This window comes from Mustelus asterias, chromosome 5 (assembly GCF_964213995.1).
Source record: "Mustelus asterias chromosome 5, sMusAst1.hap1.1, whole genome shotgun sequence".
NCBI classification, from domain to species: domain Eukaryota; kingdom Metazoa; phylum Chordata; class Chondrichthyes; order Carcharhiniformes; family Triakidae; genus Mustelus; species Mustelus asterias.
In genome coordinates, this window is record NC_135805.1 from 20,510,928 (window position 1) to 20,526,792 (window position 15,865).

A 15,865-nucleotide genomic window follows, 5' to 3' on the forward strand; every position below is an offset into this window, starting at 1 on the left:
CTATCCAAGGCTGCTCAGGGAGACGAGAGGTGAAATCGTTGGGCCTCTGACGCAAATCTTTGTCTCGTCACTGGACGCAGGTGAGGTCCCAGAGGATTGGAGGATAGCCAATGTGGTCCCGTTATTTAAGAAGGGTAGGAAGGATAACCCGGGTAATTATAGCCCGGTGAGCTTGACGTCCGTGGTGGGGAAGTTGTTGGAGAAGATTCTTAGAGATAGGATGTATGCGCATTTAGAAAGGAATAAACTCATTAACGATAGTCAGCATGGTTTTGTGAGAGGGAGGTCATGCCTCACTAACCTGGTGGTGTTTTTTGAAGAAGTGACCAAAATGGTTGACGAAGGAAGGGCCGTGGATGTTGTCTATATGGGCTTTAGTAAAGCGTTTGACAAAGTCCCTCATGGTAGGCTAGTGAAAAAGGTTGGATCCCATGGGATAAAGGGGGAGGTGGCTAGATGGGTGGAGAACTGGCTTGGTCATAGAAGACAGAGGGTGGTAGTGGAAGGGTCTTTTTCCGGCTGGAGGCCTGTGACTAGTGGTGTACCGCAGGGCTCTGTATTGGGACCTCTGCTGTTTGTGATTTATATAAATGATCTGGAAGAAGGAGTAACTGGGGTGATCAGTAAGTTTGCGGACGACACAAAACTGGCAGGACTTGCAGATAGTGAGGAACATTGTCAGAGGCTACAGAAGGATATAGATAGGCTGGAAATTTGGGCAAGGAAATGGCAGATGGAGTTCAATCCTGATAAATGCGAAGTGATGCATTTTGGTGGGAATAATGTAGGGAGGAGCTACACGATAAATGGAAGAACCATAAAGGGTGTAGAGACGCAGAGGGACCTGGGTGTGCAAGTCCACAGATCTTTGAAGGTGACGTCACAGGTGGAGAAGGTGGTGAAGAAGGCATATGGCATGCTTGCCTTTATAGGACGGGGCATAGAGTATAAGAGTTGGGGTCTGATGTTGCAGATGTATAGAACGTTGGTTCGGCCGCATTTGGAATACTGCGTCCAGTTCTGGTCGCCACACTACCAGAAGGATGTGGAGGCTTTGGAGAGAGTACAGAGGAGGTTTACCAGGATGTTGCCTGGTATGGAGGGGCTTGGTTATGAGGAGAGATTGGGGAAACTGGGGTTGTTCTCCTTGGAAAGACGGAGGATGAGGGGAGACTTAATAGAGGTGTATAAAATTATGAAAGGCATAGATAGGGTGAACGGTGGGAAGCTTTTCCCCGGGTCGGTGGTGACGTTCACGAGGGGTCATAGGTTCAAGGTGAAGGGGGGGAGGTTTAACACAGATATCAGAAGGACATATTTCACACAGAGGGTCGTGGGGGCCTGGAATGTGTTGCCGGGCAAGGTGGTGGAGGCGGACACATTGGGAACGTTTAAGACTTATCTAGACAGCTATATGAATGGAGTGGGAATGGAGGGATACAAAAGAGTGGTCTAGTTTGGACCAGGGAGCGGCGCGGGCTAATTGTTCCTTGTTTCTCGTTTCAAGGCTTCATTCTATGATCATCTTGCTGGTGCCAGTACAGAGCGAGACTGCGGATAGTTGGGAACCTGTCTCGGGGGCAGGGAATTCATATGGTGTTCGTGGAAGTGGAAATGACTAGGGTTGGGAAGCATTTTCCGATCAGGGCCATTGTGATCTCCTGGACTCGTTTCGATCGCCTCAGGGGGTCGGAGAGGAATTTCCCAGATTTTTTTTCCCCACATTGGCTCTGGGGTTTTTCACTCTGGGTTTTCGCCTCTCCCTGGAGATCACATGGTCTGGAATGGGGGGGTGGGGGTGAGTTAATAGGTTGTAATGAACAAAGCATCGTAGCTGTGAGGGACAGCTCGGTGGATAGGATATTGGTATGTAGATAGGCTGGAAAATTGGGCGGGGATCCTGGATTCAGGATTCAATCCTGGACCGGGGAGCGGCGCGGGCTTGGAGGGCCGAAGGGCCTGTTCCTGTGCTGTATTGTTCTTTGTTCTTTGTTCTTTGTACCCTCTCACCTTAAACCGATGCCCTCTAGTTTTAGACTCCCCTACCTTTGGGAAAAGGTATTGACTATCTAGCTGATCTGTGCCCTCAAGAGTTCTCATAGAAACTTATAAAATTCTAACAGGGTTAAAGTTTAAAATTTATTTATTGGCGTCACAAGTAGGCTTACATTAACACTGCAATGAAATTTATGTGAAAATCCCCTAGTTGCCACACTCTGGCGCCTGTTCGGGTACACTGAGGGAGAATATAGCATGGCCAACGCACCTAACCAGCACGTCTTTCAGACTGTGAGAGGAAACGGGAGCACCCGGAGGAAACCCACGCAGACACGGGGAGAACGCGCAGACTCTGCACAGACAGTGACCTAAGCTGGGAATCGAACCAGGTCCCTGACGCTATGAGGCAACAGATCTAACCTTCGGAACAAATGTTCCCGATGGTGGGGAGTCCAGAACTAGGGGTCATAGTTTAAGGGTAAAGAGTAAACCTTTTAGAACTGAGGTGAGGAGAAATGTTTTCACCCAGAGGGTGGTGAATGTGTGCAATCCACAGAAAGTAGTTGAGGCCAAAACATTGAGTGATTTCAAGAAGAAATTAGATACAGCTCTTGGGGTTAAAGGGATCGAGGGAGATGGGGGGAAGTGGGGATCAGGGTATTGGATTTGATGATCAGCCATGATCAAAATGAATGGCGGAACAGGTTCGAAGGGCTGAATGGCCTCCTCCTGCTTCTAGTTTCTATGTTTCTATGATTATAAACATCTCCTCCCTTTCCTTCATGAATTGTCAGGCCTGGTATACTCAGTCCTTTTTCAGATGCTCATTGGTTCAGGTTTCATTCTGGAGGCTTGAGCATGTAACCCAAGCTTACACATGAATGCAGTTCTGAGGGAGAGCTGTGCAATCGACAGTGCCATCTTCCAAATGAAACATGAAGTAAAACTCCCGCCTACCCTTCCAGGTGGTTGTAAATGATCCCTTGATGCTAAATCGAAGGAGAGCAGGGGATTTCTCCCCAGTGAGCTGGTCAACATTGATCCCGGTACCAAAATCAATAAAGCAGATTCTCTGATCATTATCTCATTGCTAGTGGTAGGAGTTTGCTATGTGCAGATTAGCCGCTGTGTTTTCTGCCAGTGACTATGGGCATAATTCTCCGGACGTTCACACGAACGGGGGTCTCTGTTCCCGTTGACACTGCACCCCCTCTGCGGGTTTCCTGTTGGCCAAGGGTGGAATCTTTTGTTTTATTCATTCGTGGGGCATGGGCGTCGCTGGCTGCCCAGCATCTATTGCCCATTCCTGTTGCCCTTGTTCAGAGGACAGATGAGAGTCAACCACATTACTGTGACTCTGGAGTCACACGTAGGCCAGACCAGGTAAGGATGGCAGATTTCCTTCCCTAAAGGACATTAGTGAACCAGATGGGTTTTTGTGACAATCGATAATGGTTTCATGGTCATCAGTAGATTCTTACTGAGAACATAGAATATAGAACATAGAAAAGCTACAGCACAAACAGGCCCTTCAGCCCACAAGTTGCGCCGAACATGTCTCTACCTACTAGGCTTACCAATAACCCTCTATCTTACTAACTTCCATGAACTTATCCAAAAGTCTCTTAAACGACCCTATCAAATCGCCTCCACTACCGGCAGCCGATTCCACGCACCCATCACCCTCTGAGTGAAAAACTTACCCCTAACATTTCCTCTGTACCTACTCCCCAGCACCCTAAACCTGTGACCTCTTGTGGCAACCATTTCAGCCCTGGATAAAAGCCTCTGAGAATCCATTCTATCAATACCTCTCAACATCTTATACACCTCTATCAGGTCACCTCTCATCCTTCGCTTCTCCAAGGAGAAAAGACCGAGCTCTCTCAACCTATCCTCATAAGGCATGCCACCTGATCCAGGCAACATCCTTGTAAATCTCCTCTGCACCCTTTCTATGGCTTCCACATCCTTTCTGTAATGAGGCAACCAGAACTGGGCACAGAACTCCAGGTGGGGTCTGACCAGGGTCCTATACAGCTGCAGCATTATCTCCCGATTTCTAAACTCAATTCCTCTATTGATGAAGGCCAGTATTCCATACGCCTTCTTAACCACAGCCTCTACCTGCGACGCTGCTTTGAGTGCCTTATGAACCCGGACCCCAAGATCCTTCTGATCTTCCACACTGCCAAGCGTCTTACCCTTAATATTATATTCTTTCATCCTATTCGACCTGCCAAAATGAACCACCACACACTTATCTGGGTTGAAGTCCATCTGCCACTTCTCCACCCAGTCTTGCATCTTATCTATGTCTCGTTGCAACTGCTGACATCCCTCTACACTGTCCACAACACCACCAACCTCTGTCATCAGCAAACTAGCCAACCCATCCTTCCACTTCCTCATCCAGGTCATTTATAAAAATCACAAAGAGCAAGGGTCCCAGAACAGATCCCTGGGGCACTCCACTGGTGACCGACCTCCATGCTGAAAAAGACCCATCTACAACCACTCTTTGCCTTCTGTGGGCAAGCCAGTTCTGAATCCACAAGGCAATGTCCCCTTGTATCCCATGCCCCTTCACTTTCTCAATAAGCCTTGCATGGGGCACCTTATCAAACGTCAATACTTCCAGATTTTTATTGAATTCAAATTCCACCATCTGCCGTGGTGGGATTTGTACTTGGGTCCCCAGAACATTAGAATCATAGAATCCCTACAGTTCAAAAGGAGGCCATTTGGCCCATCGTGTCTGCACCTACAACAATCCCACCCAGGGCCCTATCCATATAACCCCACATATTTACCCCGCTAATCCCTCTAACCTATGCATTCTGGGCGGCATGAGAGCACAGTGGTTAGCACTGCTGCTTCACAGCACCAGGGACCTGAGTTCAATTCCCGCTTGGGTCACCGTCTGTGTGGAGTTTGCACCTTCTCCCCATGACTGTGTGGGCTTCCTCCGGGTGCTCCGGTTTCCTCCCACAGTCTGAAAGACTTGCTGGTTAGGTGCATTGACCCGAACAGGCGCCGGACTGTGGCAACTAGGGGAATTTCACAGTAATTTCATTGCAGTGTTAATGTAAGCCTTACTTGCGACTAACAAATAAAACTTTAACTAAGGGGCAATTTAGCATGGCCTATGGCCAATCAACCTAACTGGCACATCTTTGGACTGTGGAAGGAAACCGGAGCACCCGGAGGAAACCCATGCAGACACGGGGAGAACATGCAAACTCCACACAGACAGTGACCCAGGCCGGGAATTGAACCCAGGTTCGTGGAGCTGTGGGGTAGCAGTGTTATCCACTGTGCCACCATGCTACCTAAGGTAGTTACATTTCTGGATTAATAGTCAATCAATATTACCACGAGGCCTTCACCTTCCCAAAGGGAAATCTCATTGACAGCAGCAGAACCAGAAGAGCCCACCACCAGCAAGCGGCTGGGAGGGAAGAGAAACCCCGCCCAACGCTTCAGAAGTATTTCATTGGCTGTAAACCATCTTAACTGGAATCAGGAAAGATGCAATATAAAAGCAAGTCCTTTTTTCAGTCTTAATAACGGCATCACCAGCCTTTGTGCTGGATTCTCTGCCACATGTATCCCATCACTCTTGCTGTCCGCTCAACACTCTGTTAGATACGACATGGCTGAGGCACATCGTATATTACCCCGGGGCGCCTCATCAGACAATGACCGATTGTCAAATCCCTACCAATTAATCCACTGTGCTGGACAGTTTAAGCTCATGTCCTTTACGAAACTCGTTCCAATTCCCCGCACTCGATTCACCTTTGACTAGTAATAGTCCCAGAAAGGGAACCATGTTCTTAATCCTTGTCATTCACCTCCCTCCCCACAACAAACCCCCCAGTGTTGGAGACATAAAGCTAGGCTCTGTCCAAGTTACAGCTATGTGAAACTCAGGTTAGACCCAATTTTGTGCACTCAGTCTGAGTATTGTACCTCTATCAAGAAGGATATATTAACCTTGGGGTGTAGCACAGATTTACCAGAATGAAACCTCGGTTAAAAAAGCTCACTTGTGAAGACCAGTTTATGGGCAAAGTTTGCATTCTCTTGTGAGTGTGTGGAAGGTGTACCTAATGGAGGTACTTAGAATCATAGAATCTCTACAGTGCAGAAGGAGGAACTTTGGCCCATCGAGTCTGCACCGACCACAATCCCATAAAGGCTATATTCCCTCAATCCCACCCATTTACTCGGCTAGTCTCTCTGATTCAAAGGGGCAATTTAGCCTGGCCAATCAACCTAACCCGCGCATCTTTGGACTGTGGGAGGAAACCGGAGGACCCAGAGGAAAACCACGCAGACACGGGGAGAACATGCAAACTCCACACAGGCAGTGACCCAAGTCGGGAATCGAACCCGGGTCCCTGGCGCTGTGAGGCAGCAGTGCTAACCACTGTGCCACTGTGCTGCCCCTTAGGAAGATTCAAAGACTTGATCGGATAGAGAGAGAAAAATTATTTCCACTGTTGGAAGAGCCGAGAACAAGTAGGTTTAACCTGAGAATTAGAGCAAGACCATTCAGGAGTTATATCAGGAAGCACTTCATCACAGAAAGGGTAGTGGAATTCTCTCCCCAAAATGCTGCTGAGGCTGGAGATCCTTTCTGAAGAGAAATTCATGGATTTTTGATAGGCAAATATATTAAGACAACATATTATTAGGGGATCAAAGGATATGGGAGGAAGGCGAGGTCAGGATATTGAGTTGGATGATCAGCCATGGTCATAATGAATGGCAGAGCAGGCTCGAAGGGCTGAATGGCCTCCTCCTCCTATTTTCTATTCCTTTGAATCAAGGTGGGTGGATATAATAAAACACAGATCATCCATGATCCTAGTTCTTTGAAAGTTCCTTGAAAATGGTGTCACAGGTAAACAGAGTGGTGAAGACAGCATTTGGCACACTTGCCTTCATTGGTCAGAGAATTGAGTACACGAATTGGGATGTTATGTTACAAACTGTATTAGACATTGGTCAAGCCGCATTTGGAGTATTGCGCACAATTCTGGTCGCCCTGCTGTTGGGACTGGGAGGATTGAATTACGAGGAAAAGCTGGATAGGCTGGGACTTTTTCCCTGGAGTATAAGAGGATGAGAGATAAGCTTATAGAGGTTTATAAAATCATGAGGGGCAGAGGTAAAGTGAGTAGCCAAGGTCTTTTCCCCAGGGTCGGGGAGTCCCAAAACTAGAGGGCATAGGGTTAAGGTGAGAGGGGAAAGATTTAAAAGGGACCTGAGGAGGCAACTTTTTCACACAGAGAGTGGTGCGTATATGGAATGAGCTTCCAGAGAAGGTGGTAGAGGCGGGTACAATTATAACATTTAAGGGACATTTGGACAGGTACATGGATGGGTAAGGTTTAGAGGGATATGGGCCAAACACAGGCAAATGGGACTCGTTCAGTTTAGGAAACCTGGTCGGTATGGATGAGTCGGGCCAAAGGGCCTGTTTCCGTGCTGTATATACCTCTGACTCAATCGTTGGAATTGTACCACCTTGCCCTCCAGGGAATCGGAGCAGGCGAGGGACGGACAACGCAAATGTCCATTGACCTCGGGTGGGTATTTCCGGTCTCGCTCGAGGTGAGGCCATAAAATCCCGCCCTTTAACTCTAACTAACTGAATGGTGATATAGGTTTGAGGGGCTGAATGTTCTCCCGCCCATCCCTATGATCTATTTTTCTCAGCGGATGATAAATGAGTAGTTGCTCTGGTCTGTATTATAATGTATCCCAGACTCTCTGAACACAAGACAATAGAACTGAACTTTTTCACTGAAGCACTTTTCTTGTCAGATGATATCAATGCAAACTTGATTCAACCGAATTGAACAGAATCCTTTACTCTTATCATTTGAAATATGATGCTCCCGTAATCATTCCTCACACAAGGTATCAGCACAACTGTCACTAATCTCACAGACATGCATTAAGCTTCAAGAATAATACATATTGGCCCAGGATTTGTTGGCAATACAGCAGCGGGTTTAATGGCCATTTATTTGTGTCTGGCAATTTGTGGTGAGGGACAGATATGATATGCTTGACTTGAAGGAGAGCAAGGGATTGAGCCTTGGGGAGGCAGAGGTGTAGTGGTATTGTCACTGGGCTAATAGTTGAGAGTAATGTGTTAAGGACCCATGTTTGAATCCCAGCCATGGTAAACAATTCCAAAGATAACCTCCAGAGGAGGTTATCTTTTTAAAGCTTATTTATTAGTCACAAGTAAGGCTTACATTAACACTGCAATGAAGTTACTGTGAAAATCCCCTAGTTGTCACACTCCGGCGCCCTGTTCGGGTATACGGAGGGAGAATTTAGCACGGCCAATGCAGTTAACCAGCACGTCTTTGGGAGGAAACCCATGCAGACACGGGGGGAATGTGCAGACTCCACACAGACAGTGACCCAAGCCAGGAATGGAACCCGGGTCTCTGGTGCTGTGAGGCAGCAGTGCTAACCGCCACCGTGCCACCCCAAATCCTGCCATCCTTTAAAGGCCTGACCGACCTGTGACTCCAGATCCACAGTTGTGCTGTTGACTCTTAAATGCCCTCTGAAATGGCTGAACAGGTCACCCAAGGCCAACAGGGGTGGGCAACAAATGCTGAAATAATTCCTCAGAGTCCCTTCACCAGATTCCCTTCACTTACAAATTCTATTCAACTTTGGAGCATTTCAGGTAAAAATGTCAGAATCCGGAGTGCCAGTAGATCTGATGCTCCCATATTTATATGCAGGCATGCAATTAGAACAAAAAGAACAAAGAACAGTGCAGCACAAGAACAGGCCCTTCTGTCTCCCAAGCCTTCCCCGATCACATTGTCCTACTTATCTTAGAGGCCCCTCTTAATGGCATTACATGAGTTCACCCTTTTAAAATATAAGTGTGAAATTTACTCCCATTCTCTCCTTTGAATGTTTACCATCTGTGCCTTTAGAAGAAAGCAAAGAACAAAGAACAGCACAGCAGAGGAACAGGCCCTTCGGCCCACCAAGCCTGCACCGATCACCTTGTCCTATCTAGACCAACTGCCTGTATCCCTCTATTCCCCGCCTGTTCATGAGTCCATCCAGATAAGTCTTAAATGTCGCTAATGTATCTGCCTCTACCACCTCACTTGGCTGTGCATTCCAGGCCCCCACCACCCTCTGTGTAAAAAACTTCCCCCCAACATCTCTACTGAACCTTTCCTTCCTTATCTTGAACTTGTGCCCCCTTGTAATTGTCATTTCTGCTCTGGGAAAAAGCTTCCAACTGTTCACCCTATCTATACCTCTCATAATTTTATAAACTTTGATCAGGTCGCCCCTCAGCCTCGTCTTTCCAGGGAGAACAATCCCAGTTTCTCCAATCTCTCCTCATAGCTAATACCCTCCAATCCAGGCAACATCCTGGTAAACCTTTTCTGTGCTCTCTCCAAAGCCACCACATCCTTCTGGTAGTGTGGTGACCAGAATTGGGCACAGTATTCCAAATGTGGCCTAACCAACATTTTATACAACTGTAACATAATTTGCCAACTTTTGTACTCAATGCCCTGTCCAATGAAGGTAAACATGCCATATGCTTCCTTCACCACCTTTTCCACCGGTGCTGCCACTTTTAAGGATCTGTGGACCTGTACTCCCAGATCCCTCTGTGTGTTGATGCTCCTGATGGTTCTGCCATTTATTTTATAGCTCCCACCTGAATTGAATCTACCAAAATGCATCACCTCGCATTTGTCCAGATTAAATTCCATCTGCCATTTCTCTGCCCATTTTTCCAGCCTATTTATATCCTGCTGCATTTTCTGACAATCTTCATCACTATCTGTGACTCCAGCAATCTTAGTACCATCCGCAAACTTGCTGATCAGACCAGCTGCGTTTTCTTCCAAGTCATTTATATACATCACAAGCAGCAGAGGTCCCAGCACCGATCCCTGCGGAACACCATTAATTACAGACCTCTTTTCAGAAAAACACTCTTCCACCACTACCCTATTTTCTATGGCAAGCCAGTTCTGAATCCATCTAGTTAGGTCTCTCTTGATCCCATGTGATTTAATCCTTTGTATAACCTCAATCAGAGAGCTCATACTCCAAGAGGCTAACCTCAGCGGCCTTGTTGGAGTCGTTATATTAATGAGGCCCACATCCCCTATGGAGAACCATACCCCTTTACCCACTTTCCTCACTTACCCTATAGCTCATTCACTAACATACTGAAAAGCTCTTTAAATGTCCCAAATCTTCTGGGGCAGCATGGTGGCACAGTAGTTATCAGTGCTGCCTCAGACCACCAAGGACCCAGGTTCAATTCCGACCTCGGGTCACTGTCTGTGTGGAGTTTGCACAATCTCCCCGCATCTGCGCGGGTTTCCTTCGGGTGCTCCGGTTTCCTCCCGCTCTCCAAAGATGTGCGGGTGAGGTGGATTGGCCATGCTGAATTGATCCTTAGTGTCAGGGGATTAGCAGGGGTTATGGGAAAAGCACCTGGGTGGGATTGTGGTTGGTGCAGACTCGATGGCTGAATGGCCTCCTTCTGCATTGTAGGAATCTATGATTTTATCATTCTCATTCTGTTGGTGAACATTTACCAGATACTGTAGCTAATGCTCTAAACAGGGGACGGGTCTTTTGTACAGATTCCCTTCGCTGATATCTCGAGGTTTCCTGAGTTCGACGGGATCTTCCATCGCAATGGCAATAATGGCAAGGATTGACGACCACCAGTTTATATAACAAATAGTTCATTTACAAACAGGTAACTATATAGAGTACCTTCACAATGTTCTCCGGTATACATAACTAGTCTTGCTGCAGCGTTCATCAACTTCAAGGGTTGAATTCCTTCTTGAAGATACCAATAAGTCCATGCGCTCACAACAGTAGCTGACAACCCCGTGTCTACATCCATCTTCAATGGCCGGCTCTTTATTAATAACACATCTGCAATGGCGGCAGGGGGGTGGGGGGGGGGGGGGGGGGGTGATTCTCTTAAAAAATTAAGAAAACTCCGAATTAAATTTGCAAAGGCAAAATCTTTGCACAAGGCATTATAAAATTTATTGAAAAACATGAAAAATCATTTACAAGACAAACAAGACAAACATTTAACCTTGACCGTGAGAGGCCTTCGGATGGTTAAATAGCTCAAGTTAGCACTAAAAACCCTTTCAAAGATCTAAGGCACTGAGCCAAAATCTATTACAAGAACAAAGAACAAAGAAAATCACAGCATAGAAACAGGCCCTTCAGCCCTCCAAGCCTGCACTGACCATGCTGCCCTGCTGAACTAAAGTCCCCTACACTTTCGGGGACCATATCCCTCTATTCCCAGCCTATTCATGTAATTAATATACAATTAAACTTTACCGATATCTAAGGTACTCCTTCTAATTAGCTTAAACTTGATTTCATTTCACATTAGCATGTCAGTCCAAAACATGACAGATACTTCAGCCAATTGAGATCCACTGCTTGGCTTGCTGATCTATCATTTGCCAATCCAAAAACTGGATCTCTTCCCCCTGGCACGGTTCACTTCCTTGTTGCTATGCCTCTCTAAGGATGCTACCACCCAAATACCTTTTCCACCGGCACACTGCTAAAACAACCGATAGTATCAACTCTGAGCCCTCGAGCTGACACTTTCCATGTCTGGACAATAGAGCCTTTTACATTTTGATATTAAATATTTCAGGAAACTTGAAACTACATTGTGTTTCTGTTGAACTCCTGAACTTTCACAGTATCTGCAGTGTTTGCATTTTGACTGAGGTCGGCAGATATTTCAGTTAAACTTAATATTCATTAATATATTAGATCTTATTTAATATATGAATATAGATACTTAACATTAAAATCATTTCTCATTCACTTTTGATAGCGTTTAGTATTCGCATATGAGTAAACTGTTAACATTATCTCGATCGGTGAAAGTCATCTTGATTCCTTCCTTCCCAGCTGTTGCTAAAACTAAGAATTTGCCTGTGGCTTTGCTCATTAACTCAGAACTGCCTTCCACAGGGGCTCACTTGCCCACTTCCATGTTGTTTAATGACATAGCATTTTGTTCCCCCCACTGGACAGTCCTTCACACTATACACCGGGGCTGGATTATTTACTCTGCTTCGACTGTGCTGGCTCTGTTTGCTTTGACATTTCTGCCTCAAATGAAACCTACAAGTACAGCAGGCAGTAAATAAGGCAAATGGTATACTGGCCTTCACTGGGAGAGCACAGGAGCAAGGATGTCTTGCTGCAATTATACAGGGCCTTGGTGAGGCCACACCCGAAATGATGTGTGCAGTTTTGGTCTCCTTATCTGAGGAAGGATGTTCTTCCTGTAGAGGGAGTGCAGAGAAGGTTTACCAGAGATAGCGGGACTGAACTTTAAGGAGAGATTGAATTGGTTAGGATTATATTCACTGTAGTTTAGAAGAATGAGGGTCGAATCTCATAGAAACCTAGAAAATTCTAACAGGACTAGACAGGGTAGATGCAAGAAGGATTTTCCGAATGGTGGGGGTGTCCAGAGCCAGGTGTCGCAGTCTGAGGATATAGGGTAAACATTTTAGGACTGAGATGAGGAGAGATTTCCTCACCTAGAGAGTGGAGAGCCAATGGAATTCGCTACCACAGAAAGTAGTTGAAGCCAAAACATTATGGGGGCGATCTTACCAAAAATTAGGCTATTGAGTTGGATGATCAGCCATGAGCATAATGAATGGTGAAACAGATTCGAAGGGCTAAATGGCCTCCTTCTGTTCCTATTTCTTATGTTTTAATATTTTTACGACCTTTTTTCCGCACCTGCTCCTCTAAATCTACCTACTTCTGGGGAGTGGCTTCTCCCACATTGATTGTACGCAAGTGTTACTTCTAGGCTGCTTAAGTCTTTGGTACTTAGTGATTCTTCCCGCTTGTACATTCAACTCACTGCTTGAGCTTGATTTGGCAACATTACTGCTCATGAATTCCACCCTAACAGGTGGACCTCAATGTTTTGCTCGCTTTGTAATTCCTGGGTACCCTTCTCATCACTGTCACCATTTCCATCACCTTCTTAAAAGTCAACTCAGACGCAGCCAACCTATTCCTTTGTGTGGCCGCATTATTTACACCGCATACCAATCGATCCCTTAACATGTCGTCCAAAGCTCAACCAAAGTTGCATCGCTTTGTAATCTGCTTTAGCATTGCTACATGGCTGCAATGGGTTCCCCAGGGCCCTCTCTGTCAAATTAAACCTACATCTTTGCAGTGTTACCAAGGCTATAGAGTGGTATTGCCGCTTTATTAGTTCAACAAACTCTGCAAATGTCTTCATTTCAGGAACATCCAGGGAGCTTACACTTCACATTAAGTTATATACATGGGTCCCACATATGTTAAATAAAATGACCTTCTTCTTATCCTCCTCCTCTATTCCATTAACTCCGAAAAAGTACTCCAACCGTTCCATATATTGTTCTCAGTTGTTAATGGTCGTGCTGGAGGTTTCCAGCTTCCCAAAGAGAGACATGCCTGCTCCCTCTTTTCCAGGCCTGGATTGATGTGATTCAATTTGCAATTTTGCAATGACATTCCGTACACATTCCCTGCTGCAAACGGAGTCACTCTGATTTATCATGTTCGTAGAATCATAGGGCCCTATTTTAGCATTTTGATTCTAAGTGCTGGGCGACTTGAAACTGGGAGTGTTTCAGATCCGACTTTTAGACCGGTTCTCAGGCGCCCCCATACACACTCTGCCTGAAAAAATATCAGCGATTCTGAATCACGCTGCACAGGCCTGTGGGTGGGGCTTAATGCACCCAAAATCCTGCAGCTCCGATTGGCGCCTCCCACTGCGCCTGCGCAGAAAAAAAGTGATAGAATGCCGCTCCCCTGCCACATCCCTCCCGATCGGGATAATGCCTCCCCCGGCCCCCACAGACATTGCCCCACCCCCACAACATTACTGACCCTCTTTTCCCCCCACTGCCCCTCCCCCCCTGTGACCCAGACCGATCGCGGGCCCCTCTCCCCCTTCCTCCTCACTGATCTCAGGCAGAGTGGCTGCAGATCCCCCCTTCCCCATCATAGATCTCAAGCAGAGAGCCGTTGGATCCACCTCCCCCCCGACACACCCCCCCCCCCCCCACCCCGCCCTCCCCGCTCCCCCTCACCGATCTCAAGCAGAGAGCCGTTGGACGTCGGTACTTAGCTGGAGCGCCCGAATCGGACTTTTCTAGAGTATGTCTGTTTTGCGCTGAATCTGGATGGGCGAACGCGGTGGTAAAGGGGGAAGGGCTGGTAAGATTGGGTGTGCAGCCCATTAAGTCAATTTAAATGCATGCAAATGCATTTAAATGGCCATCGTGCCAGTTTTGGGTGCGGTCCCGATCGCGGCCATTTTCGGCCTTTGGTAAAGTGGGAAAGGGCATGAAGGCGGGTGCGATTGCGCTACTCGCCTCACGCCCGACTTTACCATGTTTTGCGTCCGGGCCCATAGAAACCCTACAATGCTGAAGGAGGCCATTCAGCCCATCAAATCTGCACTGATAACAAACACAGCTAGGACATATTCTTGCAAACCCACATATTTAACCCACTAATCCCTCTAATCTACACATTCCGGGACACTAAGCGGCAATTTAACATGGCCACTCCACCTAACTTGCTCATTTTTGGACTGTGGGAGGAAACTGGAGCACCCAGAGGAAACCCACGCAGGCACGGGGAGAATGTACAAACGCCACACAGACAGTGACAGCGGGAATCGAATCCAGGTCCCTGGAGCTGTGAAGCAGCAGTGCTAACCACTGTGCTACTGTGCTAGTGTAGTCATTGCAAGGATTGGCAAGTTAGTATATCGAACAATAATTTTTAAAGATTTATTTATAAGTGTCATAAGTATAGTGTCACATTCACACTGCATTGAAGTTACTGTGAAAATCCCCGAATCGTCACACTCCGGCACCTGTTTGGATACACTAAGAGAGAATTTAGCACGGCCAATGCACCTAACCCATACGTCTTTCAGACTGTGGGAGGAAATCGGAGCACCCGAAGGAAACCCACGCACACACTGGGAGAATGTGCAAACTCGCATAGACAGTGACCCAAGCCGGGAATCGAACCCGGGTCCCTGGCGCCGTAAGGCAGCAGTGCTAACCAAAATGGTTTATTTACAAGCAAATATACAGAGTGCTTTCACGATGTTTACACTTCCTGCTCTTGGAGCTGTTTTGGTTGTAAAAGATTGCATTCTGCACCGACAATCCTGCGCTCGTTCTCCATTGGGTGATCGAGTCACATGACCCTCCCGACATGCACACCTTAAAGGGGCCAGCTACAGTAAGATTGGCCAGAAAATCAGAGGGAGGTTAGTGGGTACTTATTGCCCGATCTAGGTTGGAATCTTGCAACACTGATTGGAAGATCTCGGCCTTTTGGCTAAGATCAAGTGTAGTATCGGATCTGCACTTGGTTGAGGTCATTAGGTTACGCTGAGGCTTCATATGTTTCATATGAAGCAATTTTTAAAAGCGGCATCTCGGCCTTTTGGCTAAGATGCAAATGAGCTCAAGTCTTGGAGGAGGATCCTCCCCCTTCTCCAATCAGCTTGGCTCATGTAGATCAGGCCCAGGACAGGGTGGTTTGGTCGCTCGCCCTGTCTTGTCAGCCTGGATCTGAAATGTCTCAACTTGTTGAGACTCTGAATTGGATTTGATTTGATTGAATTGGAAAAGTATAAAAAAAAACACTGATTGGAAGATATGGACAAGGTGTATGAAGAGGAAGTCCTCACAGGCACATTCATAGAAACTAGAAGCAGGAGTAGGCTATT

The 15,865-nt window shown here is 46.7% G+C and overlaps 1 pseudogene; it reads left to right on the top strand.

Annotated features, from left to right (window-relative positions):
- The first annotated feature begins 15,454 nt into the window (after positions 1-15,454).
- Positions 15,455-15,656, top strand: LOC144494537 (U2 spliceosomal RNA; annotated as a pseudogene).
- Positions 15,657-15,865: the final 209 nt, after the last annotated feature.